Source organism: Odocoileus virginianus, chromosome 19 (genome assembly GCF_023699985.2).
Source record: "Odocoileus virginianus isolate 20LAN1187 ecotype Illinois chromosome 19, Ovbor_1.2, whole genome shotgun sequence".
Lineage (NCBI taxonomy): Eukaryota > Metazoa > Chordata > Mammalia > Artiodactyla > Cervidae > Odocoileus > Odocoileus virginianus.
This window is the reverse complement of record NC_069692.1, coordinates 23,119,691-23,132,045: the sequence shown is the minus strand read 5'-3', so window position 1 is coordinate 23,132,045 and position 12,355 is coordinate 23,119,691.

Here is a 12,355-nt window from a genome sequence, read left to right as displayed (position 1 = left end):
TTTTGGAGGACACTATTCAAACCAGCACAGAGTTTCTCCTATTCCTCAGTTTTCATCGAAGTCCTTCCCTTCCCGTTATTTCCTCTTTCCCCTCAGGGGGCCCTCCAGTCTCACTGTCTCCTGGCTTTGTCTGAGTGTGCCAGTCTTCTGATGTCCTCCAACTTTCCTGTCTAGCCTTGATACACAGTGGATGACCTGAAACTTAACCACCCCTTACCATCTTACTCTATGGCCCGCTTCTCTCTATGGGATGCAGAGACTGCCATTTGCTAAAAGAAACTTTACACCCCTGAGGTCTAGGACCCTAACAAAACCTCTGCTTCCAGCACAGCAGCCGGGTTCTCCATCCCAATCAACAGTCTTCAGGGATTCTTGCATAGCTTCACCTCTCTCTCCAGGCCCCAGCCAACCGACCCTCTTTCATTCAGTCTCAGGAGTTGACTCCCTGCTTCACTGAGAAAACTAAGCCAAGAACCTTCAAAAGTGTGAAAAACCTGCTCCCCCTCCGTTTTACCTACATTCACAGCTCACCTCCCCTCCTCTCCCCATCGTGGGTGCACTGCTCCTCTGCTGAGTCTCGCCCAGCTCCCTCTCAGTACCTGGGAGAACTTACCAGTCCAGCCACTTCTGCTGTCTCAGTCCACACCCATGCCCAAGTCACTCTGGTATTAAAACACACCTTTCTCTGATCCTGTTTTCTCCTAGCTAATTCTCAATCTCTCTCAGTAAGAGCTGCTTGAAAAAATGGACTCTGTGGTAAACATGCCTTCCCTTTCCATTGACTCAGGAGTCACTTGCTCCACGCAGCATACTCATGGGATGCAGTCACTGCTCTCCACGCCCCTTGCTCTAATCACCAATGCTCCTTCTTACATGTCCTGTTAGGTGTCATTGTATCTTCCAGATTTACACTTGCAGACATTTGATAACTGTTTGTGGTGCATGTAAAGACTGCAAAGTCAGCAGGTTCTGGGCCACACTGTGTTCTTCTGGCCCAGTTAAGGTATCTGTTTTCCTCGGTGTGACTGGATGAATGAAGTGGGCCACAACTGCTGAAGGAGACAAGACAGCAACTTAACAGGACAAGTAAACAGATCCATCTCCCAGGGTCTCCTCCCTGTGGAAGCTGTGCTGCCACCGCCTTCAATGAGCAGCAGCTAGTGGCAGTTTGGGCAGGGAAAGGTGGGGAGGGGACGGGAAGGGTGGCTTTTCCCTGGTGCCAATGCCCTGCTTAACTCCCTTCTGACCTGAGGCTTTACATGTGCACAGCATGGCAGAGGAAGCCTGAATTTTCAGTTCATGCGCGCCCTGGTGGGCCTACTCTTTGCCAGCCCACCCCCTCTCCCACACCTCCAGGGTAACCACCTCTCCTTGCCTCCACATCCAGGTCTCCTCTCTTATTTTCTGGGGTGAGAAAAGCCACCAATTATTATTTTTTTTTTTTTTAATTTGTTTTGCTTTTTTTTTTTTTTATTAGTTGGAGGCTAATTACTTTACATCATTACAGTAGTTTTTGTTATACATTGAAATGAATTAGCCATGGATTTACATGTATTCCCCATCCCGTCCCCCCTCCCACCTCCCTCTCCACCCGATCCCTCTGGGTCTTCCCAGTGCACCAGGCCCGAGCACTTGTCTCATGTACCCAACCTGAGCTGGTTATCTGTTTCAACCTAGATAATATACATGTTTCAATGCTGTTCTTTTGAAACATCCCACCCTCGCCTTCTCCCAGAGTCCACAAGTCTGTTCTATACATCTGAGTCTCTTTTTCTGTTTTGCATATAGGGTTATTGTTATCATCTTTCTAAAGTCCATATATATGTGTTAGTATACTGTAATGGTCTTTATCTTTCTGGCTTACTTCGCTCTGTATAATGGGTTCCAGTTTCATCCATCTCATTAGAACTGATTCAAATGAATTCTTTTTAATGGCTGAGTAATATTCCATGGTGTATATGTACCACAGCTTCCTCATCCATTCGTCTGCTGATGGGCATCTGGGTTGCTTCCATGTCCTGGCTATTATAAACAGTGCTGCGATGAACATTGGGGTGCATGTGTCTCTTTCAGATCTGGTTTCCTTGGTGTGTATGCCCAGAAGTGGGATTGCTGGGTCATATGGCAGTTCTATTTCCAGCTTTTTAAGAAATCTCCACACTGTTTTCCATAGTGGCTGTACTAATTTGCATTCCCACCAACAGTGTAAGAGGGTCCCCTTTTCTCTACACCCTCTCCAGCATTTACTGCTTGTAGACTTTTGGATAGCAGCCATCCTGACTGGCGTATAATGGTACCTCATTGTGGTTTTGATTTGCATTTCTCTGATAATGAGTGATGTTGAGCATCTTTTCATGTGTTTGTTAGCCATCTGTATGTCGTCCTTGGAGAAATGTCTGTTGAGTTCTTTGGCCCATTTTTTGATTGGGTCATTTATTTTTCTGGAGTTGAGCTGGAGGAGTTGCTTGTATATTTTTGAGATTAATCCTTTGTCTGTTGCTTCGTTTGCTATTATTTTCTCCCAATCTGAGGGCTGTCTTTTCACCTTGCTTATAGTGTCCTTTGTTGTGCAAAAGCTTTTAAGTTTCATTAGGTCCCATTTGTTTATTTTTGCTTTTATTTCTGAAATTCTGGGAGGTGGGTCATAGAGGATCCTGCTGTGATTTATGTCGGAGAGTGTTTTGCCTATGTTCTCCTCTAGGAGTTTTCTAGTTTCTGGTCTTACATTTAGATCTTTAATCCATTTTGAGTTTATTTTTGTGTATGGTGTTAGAAAGTGTTCTAGTTTCATTCTTTTACAGGTGGTTGACCAGTTTTCCCAGCACCACTTGTTAAAGAGGTTATCTTTTTTCCATTGTATATCCTTGCCTCCTTTGTCGAAGATAAGGTGACCATAGTTTCGTGGATTTATCTCTGGGAAAAGCCACCAATTATTAAACACTGTAGTCAGGCTCCGAGACAGATGCTTTACATACCACTTTCTTACAGCAATCCAGTAAGGGAGATACTATTCTCCCCCATTTTAAGATGAGACATTAAGACCTAAAAGAGGGTGAGTACTTTGCCTGGAGTCACACTGTGGGCCAGTGGCAGGACACATGTGTGGAAGCCCTGGCCGGGGTGATGCCAGAGCCCATGCTTGTAGCCACTGCCCCAGGCTGCCTTCTTGTCTCCAGAGGTCAACCTGGATCTTAATTTGCACCTGATTTCATGCACAATGGTGCTGGGGTGTGTTTACAAGGCGTGAGCAATTCTCCCCCTTCCCGTGTGTCTCGCTCCAGCTCTCTCTTCCATTCTCTATCACAGAAACGCATGACGGTTGTGGATGGAGATGAGGGATTAAAAAGGGGGCAGCAGATATGAACTGGAATCTAATATATTAGATCCCCTCCCATGTGACTAAGCACAAGGACTGGGACTGCATTCTACCAGTTTTCACATCTCTAACGCCCATAAATACATGCTGAGAGAAGGAATACACGTTTCCTCCTGATCTAAATCTACAGGCACATTTGTTTGCCTCGTGGTGGAAGTTGTTGTGGAAGACCCTCATCCTAACCCTCTTCCTGACCCATTATGGGAGTGTCATCTCAACAAGACACAATCCTGTAGATGCGCTGAGGGAGGCAGGCCTTTGAAGTCTTACAGATGGTTCAGTTTTCATGATGATTTAATGTGGTAATTTAGGGAAACCCTGGCACAATCTTTACCAACAGGAAAGTGGCTAGTAAAGTATTAATAACAAAACATGAGATGACAAAGCTAATCCTCTACAGTAGTGTCCAGATAAATGAGACAAAGCGGCTGGCTATTTACTCTAGTGCCTTTTGAGATGGCTGTTTCACCTTAACTTTGTTCCAGCCCTGGTATGTGGCACAGGTAAAAACTTATCAGGCCTGCTGTTCCACTGCTCTTCTGGCTCTCCTTCATGCTCAGGGTAAACCCCACTGCCTCCTCTGACTTTAGGCCTTTCTCTCTCTGCCTCCTGCTTCTGGGATCTCACCTCACACCCTCTCCCTCTCCGGTCTCAGCTGGGGGAGCAGCCCAGAGCCTTTTGATATAGTGGCTCTGCCTGTGCTGTTGTATCTTGTCCTTTGGGGCTGAGTTAAAGTGCGTCTCCTTCCCTGATCGCCCTGTTGTGTCTTTGTCTTTCTTTTTTTAAACCACCATATCCTCAAGAATGCCTAGAAAATAGATGTTCAATAAATACTTGTTGAGTGCAGGAAGAAACTGAATCATTGCCACTTTAGGTGGGAAAGGTGGGTCTTGTTTTCTTGGAGTCTTATCTGTTTTAAAATTTTGATGGATATCGTTGTTGTGGTTCAGTTGCTCAGTCATGTCCAACTCTTTGCGACCCCATGGACTAAGCATGCCAGGATTTCCTGTCCTTCACCATTTCCCAGAGCTTGGTCAAACTCATGTCTGTTGAGTCACTGATGCTATCCAGTCATCTCATCCTCTGTCGTCCCCTTCTCCTCCCACCTTCAATCTTTCCCAGCATCAGGGTCTTTTCCAATGAATCAGCTCTTTGCATCAAGTGGCCAAAGTATTGGAGCTTCAGCTTCAGTATCAGTCCTTCCAATGAATATTCAGAATTGATTTCCTTTAGGATTGACTGGTTTGATCTCGTTGCTGTCCAAGGGACTCTCAAGAGTCTTCTCCAGCACCACAGTTCAAAAGCATCAGTTCTTTGGTGCTCGGCCTTTTTTATGGCCCCACTTTTCTATCCATACATGACTACTGGAAGAAATAGCTTTGACTAGATGGACCTTTGCAGGCAAAGTAATGTCTCTGCTTTTTAATATGCTGTTTAGGTTTGACATAGCTTTTCTTCTGAGGAGCATGTGTCTTTTAATTTCATGGCTGGAGTCACCATCTGCAGTGATTTTGGAGCCCAAGAAAATAAAGTCTTTCTCTGTTTCCATTGTTTTCCCATCTATTTGCCATAAAGTGATGGGACCAGATGCCATGATCTTCATTTTTTTCAATGTTGAATTTTAGGCCAACATTTTCACTCTCCTCTTTCATCTTCATCAAGATGCTTTTTAGTTCCTCTTTGCTTTCTGCCATAAATGTGGTGTCATCTGCATATCTGAGGTTATAGATATTTCTCCTGGCAATCTTGACTCCAGCTTATGCTTCATCCAGCCCAGCATTTCACATGATGTACTCTGCATATAAGTTAAATAAACTGAGTGACAATATACAGCCTTAACGTACTCCTTTCCCAATTTGGAACCAGTCTGTTGTTACATGCCCAGTTTTAACCATTGTTTCTTGACCTGCATACAGGTTTCTCAGGAGGCAGGTAAGGTGGATATAAAAGGTACTTAAACACACATACACACCCCCTTCTGTTTGTGAGGCTAGTAGATAACTGCTTGAAATATTTTTAGCAATCTCTAAACACCATCCATTTCCTGATTTTGCCTGTGCTCTTACCCTGAGTGCTAAATGTACATGAGCTTAGCTTATGGTTTCCACCACAGTTTTCTAGGTTTCTTACATGTGGCTATCTTGATTTCTAATCTAACAAAGAAAATATATACAGATTTTTATCCCAAATAAAATTATTCTACAACAGTAATAAGAATACAAAATTTGCATCTTAGTCCAATTGCCAAACCTTCATAAAGAGTTGGTCAGTTCTGGGAACTCCCTAACAGTACAGTGGTTAGGACTCAGAACTTTCACTGCCAGGGCCTGGGTTTAATCCCTGGTCAGGGAACTAAGGTCTTGCAAGTCACATGTGTTGCAGCATCCCCCATCACAAGAAGAGTTGATCGATTTCAAAAAGAGGCCAGAGTGGGTCTGACCCACAGGGTCCCCTCACCCAGAGCGTGTTAGGATAACAAAGATCTCAGCCAGGGGACAGAGGCAGAAGGTTGAGGGACTTCTGGGGAGTTGAAGTGTTGCTTCTGAGCACCATTAGGAGATGCTCTACAAGGGAGAAGGGGATGAGAGGGATCAGAAAACATTTCCAAGGGAAAAAAGAGTTAAGGAGAGAAGTGAATGAATGCTTGATAGCCAATGAAAAAAATGCATAAACCAGGATTATAAGGTTTTATATATTCACTCCTCATCCTTGTGTACATTTATGCATCCGTTCAACAAACATTAGGTGTACTGAGCAGGCACCAAACTAAGTCTGAGGTGATGTAAGGATGACTGAGTCTCGGTTCTCATAGCTCACATTGCCTGGCCAAATGATACGATGATGGTAAAAGGGGCTTGTGAATGGCCCAGAGCTGCAATGTGTCGGTTATTCTTCCAACATTTAATACAGTGACTGGCATGGGCAAGTGTTCAAAAATGGCTGTGGAATGAAAAAATAAGGAGGGGGTCTGAACAACAAGTTATAATATGTGGGAACAGGAGACTGTCGGGGCTGAAAACTACAGAGGAGATCTGTGTGTTTCAGTTAAACACCAAAAAGGGCTTCTTGATTATTCCAGATACTGGAAATTTGTTGTTCTCAAGTGTCCTTTTCTAATAACCATGTGATTTTGAGTGATGTGATCTCTTTGGGACCAAGTAAAGGAGTACAACCCTATCCTCAAACTACTGCCTTTGATATGCTTTGTGAATTGGGCTGATCCTCCAGTTTGTTCAAGAAAGCAGCTGAAGTTAAAATAATACATTGTCAATTCCTTCAGATCCCATGAAAGAAAACAGATAAAACTGTTGAACAAACATTTCCTTTTCTGTGTAAGAATGTGGTCATCTCAAATGGGAACCACTGGTTAAATTATAACCTTACGCGGGTGCTTACGTTAGTTCTGTCTTTCCTGGTTGACCTTCAGGAAGTGGCAGCGAGGATTTAGTATCTAATTTGGGAATCAATTAGCTTGTCAGGTTTTGAAACTTGCTAGTTTCAAGAGATTTACAATGATTGTGCCAAATTAAGTCCCTCAGTTTTTTACATATCATAAAGTGACCATTAGTAAATATAAATGCAATAAATAGAAACTTTTCAAAGGCTATTTGACCCTCAAAGCCCGTATGCCTCTTAATTTTTGCCAGGTCAGGGAAAAAAATCCCAGAGTGAAATGTGGCCAGAAACCACGGTACAGAGAAGTTTAACAATTCCCCAAGTTACAGAATGAGCTGGAGAGAAGTCAAAACTTAATCTTTACAATCTCATAAATGCTTTGTGACTATAATTATTATTCAAAGCTGTCAAATTGTATAGACATGTACTACCACTGTGGATACCAAGTAGTATCCATCCAAGTTTTCCAACAGAAAAATTACACTGAAGGTTAATTTGTCACAAGCGGCAAGGATCTATTTATTTTGTATCAAAACAGTTTGATGTATTTTCTTATATGATAAATAAGTGTTCATTATTGAAAATTTAGAAAATGTATATACTTGAAAAAGAGAAAAAAAAAACAAATTCCATCATATAAGGGAAAATCACACATAGACTTTTAAAATTAAAAGTAGGAGTATACTATTTGTAACAGAAAGCATACTCAGAACCTAAGATCAAATTTTCTACTTTTATATTGCTGTGCTAGAAAAAGCAGCAGCTGGAAAGGCAGAAGGGTAGAGGCTGACACTTGTTTTAAAAATTATAAATACAAAGGAAAATGAAGACTTAAAAAAAAAAAGCAACCTGATCTTAAGGCATGTTCATATGTGTTATATTTGTATGGTATTACTTCAGGTGAGAGCACTTGAGTTCTTATTTCCTGTGTTTAGTTCTCACAGACATTATTGAATGGTTTGCTGACTGGTAATGTTCAAGTGTTCAACTTAATCTATTAGGTAGAATAGTCTTTATTATACTCAAGAACCGAGTTTGCTAGGAATCAGCCTTGCACAGTGCTTTGCACCTGGTAGGTTCTCCATGACTGTTCGTTGAATAAATGAATATATATATATATTTGGCCATAGTTTTAGATATTATTTGAGAGAACAAGCCCAGGATGTTGTACTCACATGAGTTCAGAGGTCTTATCTTAACAAACTTCAGAACATTGTTTTCTTAAGAGGCTTGACTGACGTGCACAAGGTGTAGACTGATACTGTCACAAAGACCAGGTGACATACTTCACAGAGTGCCCCAGAGTTAGTCTGGAGATCTTGCCACTTGGCTACTAAGAGAAAGGTTTGCTTCCTAGCAACAATGAATGAACTGTTCACTTTTAGGGAAGATTTATGCCCTTTATCACAAGGAGGAAAGAATGGGCCAAGGACATTGGTTCAACAATTTCCCACTGGAGAATGATAGAGTTTATTTCATAGACAAGGAGAATTCCAGACACGAGGTAGTGACTTGTTCAAGATCATAAAACCAGCTAATGGCAGTGATAGAACTAGAACCCAGTCTTCTGGAATCCTAATTATTGCTTTTTCTACCACCAGGCTCCCTAATAATAACATGCCCTAAAAATGCTGGATCAGTGGTCTCAATTTCAAAAGCTCACATGACATTTCTAACTGTGAAAACCAGATGCTTACCATCCTTATGGTAGACAATGGATTCCCGAAGAAGTCCTTGTGAATATGTTACCGTAAATAGTAAAAGGGACTTTGAGAATGTGAGATTATCCTGGATTACCTGAATGGGCCCAAAATAATCACAAGGGTCTTTATGAGAGAAATCTGTAATGTTTTGTATTTCTCCAGAAAAGGAGAGATGATCATACAAGCCAAAATTTGAAGTGATGTAGCTGTGAGCCAAGGAACGCTAGCAGTTTCTAGAAGCTGAATGAGACAAAGAACGCATCTTCCCTTGGAGTCTCCAGAAGGAATCAATTCTGACAACATCTTGCTTTTAGCCCAGAAGACTCCTGTCAGACTTCCAACCTCCAAAATTGTATGAGAACTAATTTGTGTTGTTTTAGATCAGTAAATTTGTGGTAACTTGTTAAAGCAGCTAAGAGGAGAATAATACAATCTTTATTTCAAAATAGTTCTATTATTTTCATTAGACTATTGAAGGATGGAGGTTGAATAGGTGGTAGAAGAAGAAACACTTTTTACTCTGTGAGTGGTCAAATAGTTCCTGCTTTGCTATTTCAAAAGTTTTGTAATAAGGGATGGAATAGGGAGGGAGGTTCAAAAGGTAGGGGATATATGTATACCTATGGCTGATTCGTGTTGAGGTTTGACAGAAAACAAAATTCTGTAAAGCAATTATCCTTCAATTAAAAAATAAATAAATTTTAAAAAACTTTGTAATGTTTTGAATTCATCACATTCATCTGTTTTTGTCTCTCCTTTTATCAAGCTCCTAGTTATATATCCATTTTCTATTTTTCTACTCCTATTTAAGCAGACTTGTCTTAAAAAAGTGCTTATTAGGTCATTTGTTGAGTTAGGGAGAATAAAAATTGAGGCTTCTATTTGTGCCTTTTATCACAAAGTTCCCACTCACATATCATTCTTTCTCCCAAAACCAATTCTTTCTTCTCTTTGACTTTCTTTTTCTCAAGATTCCCCTTTCCTCCGGCGCCTTTTTTTTCCCCCCTGTGCCTCTGCTCCATTAAATTCCAGTTAAATTGCTTAATCATCCACTTGCTTCCTCGTTTTTTCTCTGGAGCAGTCTTTCACCATGTCCCTTTATGAGTTTCCACCCGATCTTGCTCAAAATAGTACACTTTCCCTACTCCCCATGCTCTTCTGAATTTCTTACCCAGTGACTGAAAACCAGTCCGAGGTGTTAGAGATCCTTCAAATTTCAAGGGATTCAAAAGATCATCATGTCTAACTGCTCATTCATATTTGAATTCATACCTCCTTCCTGATACATTTGACAAATAACCTCCTTTCTTTCACAGGAAGAAACCTCCTTTCTTCCTCCTTCTTTTGCTTTTTACTGTCTGTTTAAGGCATGTGCTCAGCCTTTGTTTGAACACCCACAAAATGGAGAGCTCATTCTTTAATGAGGCAGTCCATTCCACCTCTGGATAGCTCTGAGGGAGAAGTTTTTCCTTCTCTTGAGCGAGAATCTTTTCTAACTCTGACTCATGGGCTTAATTCTATCCCTTAAGTCACATGGAACAATATGACAGTTCTTCAATATTTGAAGAAAATTTTCTTATTTATTCTGGGTTTTCCTCTTTTCCATAGTAAATATCTCTAGTTCTTTGGACCATTCCCCAACTGAGGCTGAGCCAGTCCATTGTCATTGGTCGTATAAGTACACTTGCCATATAATGGGAGAAATTCGTTTTATGTTAACAGGGAAGCCTGCTCTCTGCCGTTCTTGATTCTAACTTGTGACTATGAATTTCGAGTCTAGCTCAGTCTTCTCTGCTGATTGTACTTCCTGGTCTCCTGACTGCATTCCTGGAGTCTGGAATCCAGTTTCTGAGCTGATCTTCCATAGACCTTCTGCTTGTTCTCATACAGTATGTGTTAATTAGTTGTTCTATCAGCATGTACGAAACACCTCCGGAGTGCCAGGCAGGAGCTGCATTGGTTCTGTGCAGAGAGAGACAGTACTTAAGCATTAACTGGTCTCTGGCTCTAATCTTCCAAGTCTGCAGTTTTGCTTCCTGTTGCTGACTTCTTATCTCAAACTGTATCTTGGTCTTATTGTTTGAAAGTGGGGTGGAGATGGGCTGGGAAGATGGTTGGGGAGAAGAAAGAAGAACTGAGAGAAGTATTTTGATACTCTAGGGGGAAAAAAAACAAACACAAAACCACATCAAACTTCCTAGAGTTTACACAGTCTTTTGCTAGTAAAAGATAAATAAAAACCTCCCAATCATAAACTTTTCATGGACTTCCCTGGTGGGCCAGTGGTTAAGACTTTACCCTTCCACTACAGGGGATGGATCACTGCTTGGGGAAGATTCCACATGCCTTGGGGCTTGGCAAAAAAAAAAAGCTTTTCATGACCGGTAGTCAATTTGTCTGTCTTTAACTGTTTCCTCCGTCTTTATATCTCCACAGCCTTGTTCCTCATGTTCAAAAGTATTGCCTGTGGAAAATCCAATATAACAAAGAGGCTCTGGATTTTGTTTCTGTTTTCTTGACTCCTTTAAATAGTCATATTTAAGATAGAGTTCGGGCTTCCCTGGTGGCTCACATGGTAAAGAATCTGCCTGCTATGGGGGAGACCTGGGTTTGATCTTGGGTCGGGGAGATTCCCCCCTGGAGAAGGAAATGGCAACCCACTCCAGTATTCTTGCTTGGGAAGTCCCATGGACAGAGGAGCCTGGTGGGCTATAGTCCATGGGGTCACAAAGAGTTGGACACGAGTGAGCAACTAACACACAAACACACACACACACACACACACACACACACACACACGGACAAGATAGTGTGCATCTCATCAGGAATTATTGGTTGAAAAATATATCCCCTTTCAAGGCGCCTCTGGCAGGATAGGCAAAAGGGAGTAGAGAAAAAGACAGAATGGCCTTAGGGCAAGAGGGCAGAGGAAGCTATTGCTCAAGGGTAAATCAGGGCAGTCTTTCTTCTCTAAGTGCTTTGGGGTATGGATTCTCCATAAACAGCGTCAAATTGCCCCATACAACTTTTGATCAATCAGAGTCAGTTACTGACCGGTTCTCTGCTGGATTCTCCCCACATTCCATCTTTTCTCAAGGAAAGGAACTATCCTTTATTTTAACTTTCTAAGGACGGGCTCTCAGATGACCCTTTCCAGCTGTTAGCTAATTCAAAGAAAAAATCCCCACAAGCATGACTAGAGGGGACATAGAGACCTTAGAAGGATCTCTCTTCTGGGGTCACTGGTGTGTTAGGTCTTTGGGAAAAGAGCTTGTAGGGACCCCTGTTGCAGCCAGAACATTGGGGGACATCCAGGGAAGATGGGAGGGAAAGGAGGCCCCTTCATCCCCTCTCTGATAGAGGACAACATTATATGCCTAACATAGAGTTAGGCGACATTATATCTCTATCCATGAAGCCAGGAGCAGTAATAGGAGATTCTGAGGGAAGACCATGATCAGGAGACCTGGTGCCTTGTCGCTGTCATGTTGGAAATGTATGTCTTTCTGGAATAGTCAGTCATTTCCTTTTTCTGAGACTCAGATTTCTTCATATGTAAGATGGGAGCATTGGACAGCATCAGTGTTTTTCAAACCTCAAATCAAAAGTCATTAGTGGGTTGTAAAATCAATTTAGAGTTTTTGTCAGTAGATTGTCAGTAGATTATTTCAATGAAATAAAATAGATCAGAATGAAAGGTTGTACTTACTACTGTAAAAAATTGCTTTGTTAAATTTTTGTTCCAATGTGTGTGTGTGTCTGTGAGTGTATGTGCTGGCTTATGATATCATATGTGTTTCTAACTATGGATTATGGTTAAAAAATATCATGATTCCTGAGGTTCCTTCTGCCTGGTGTTTTAGGTTTCCCTGTGTTTGCG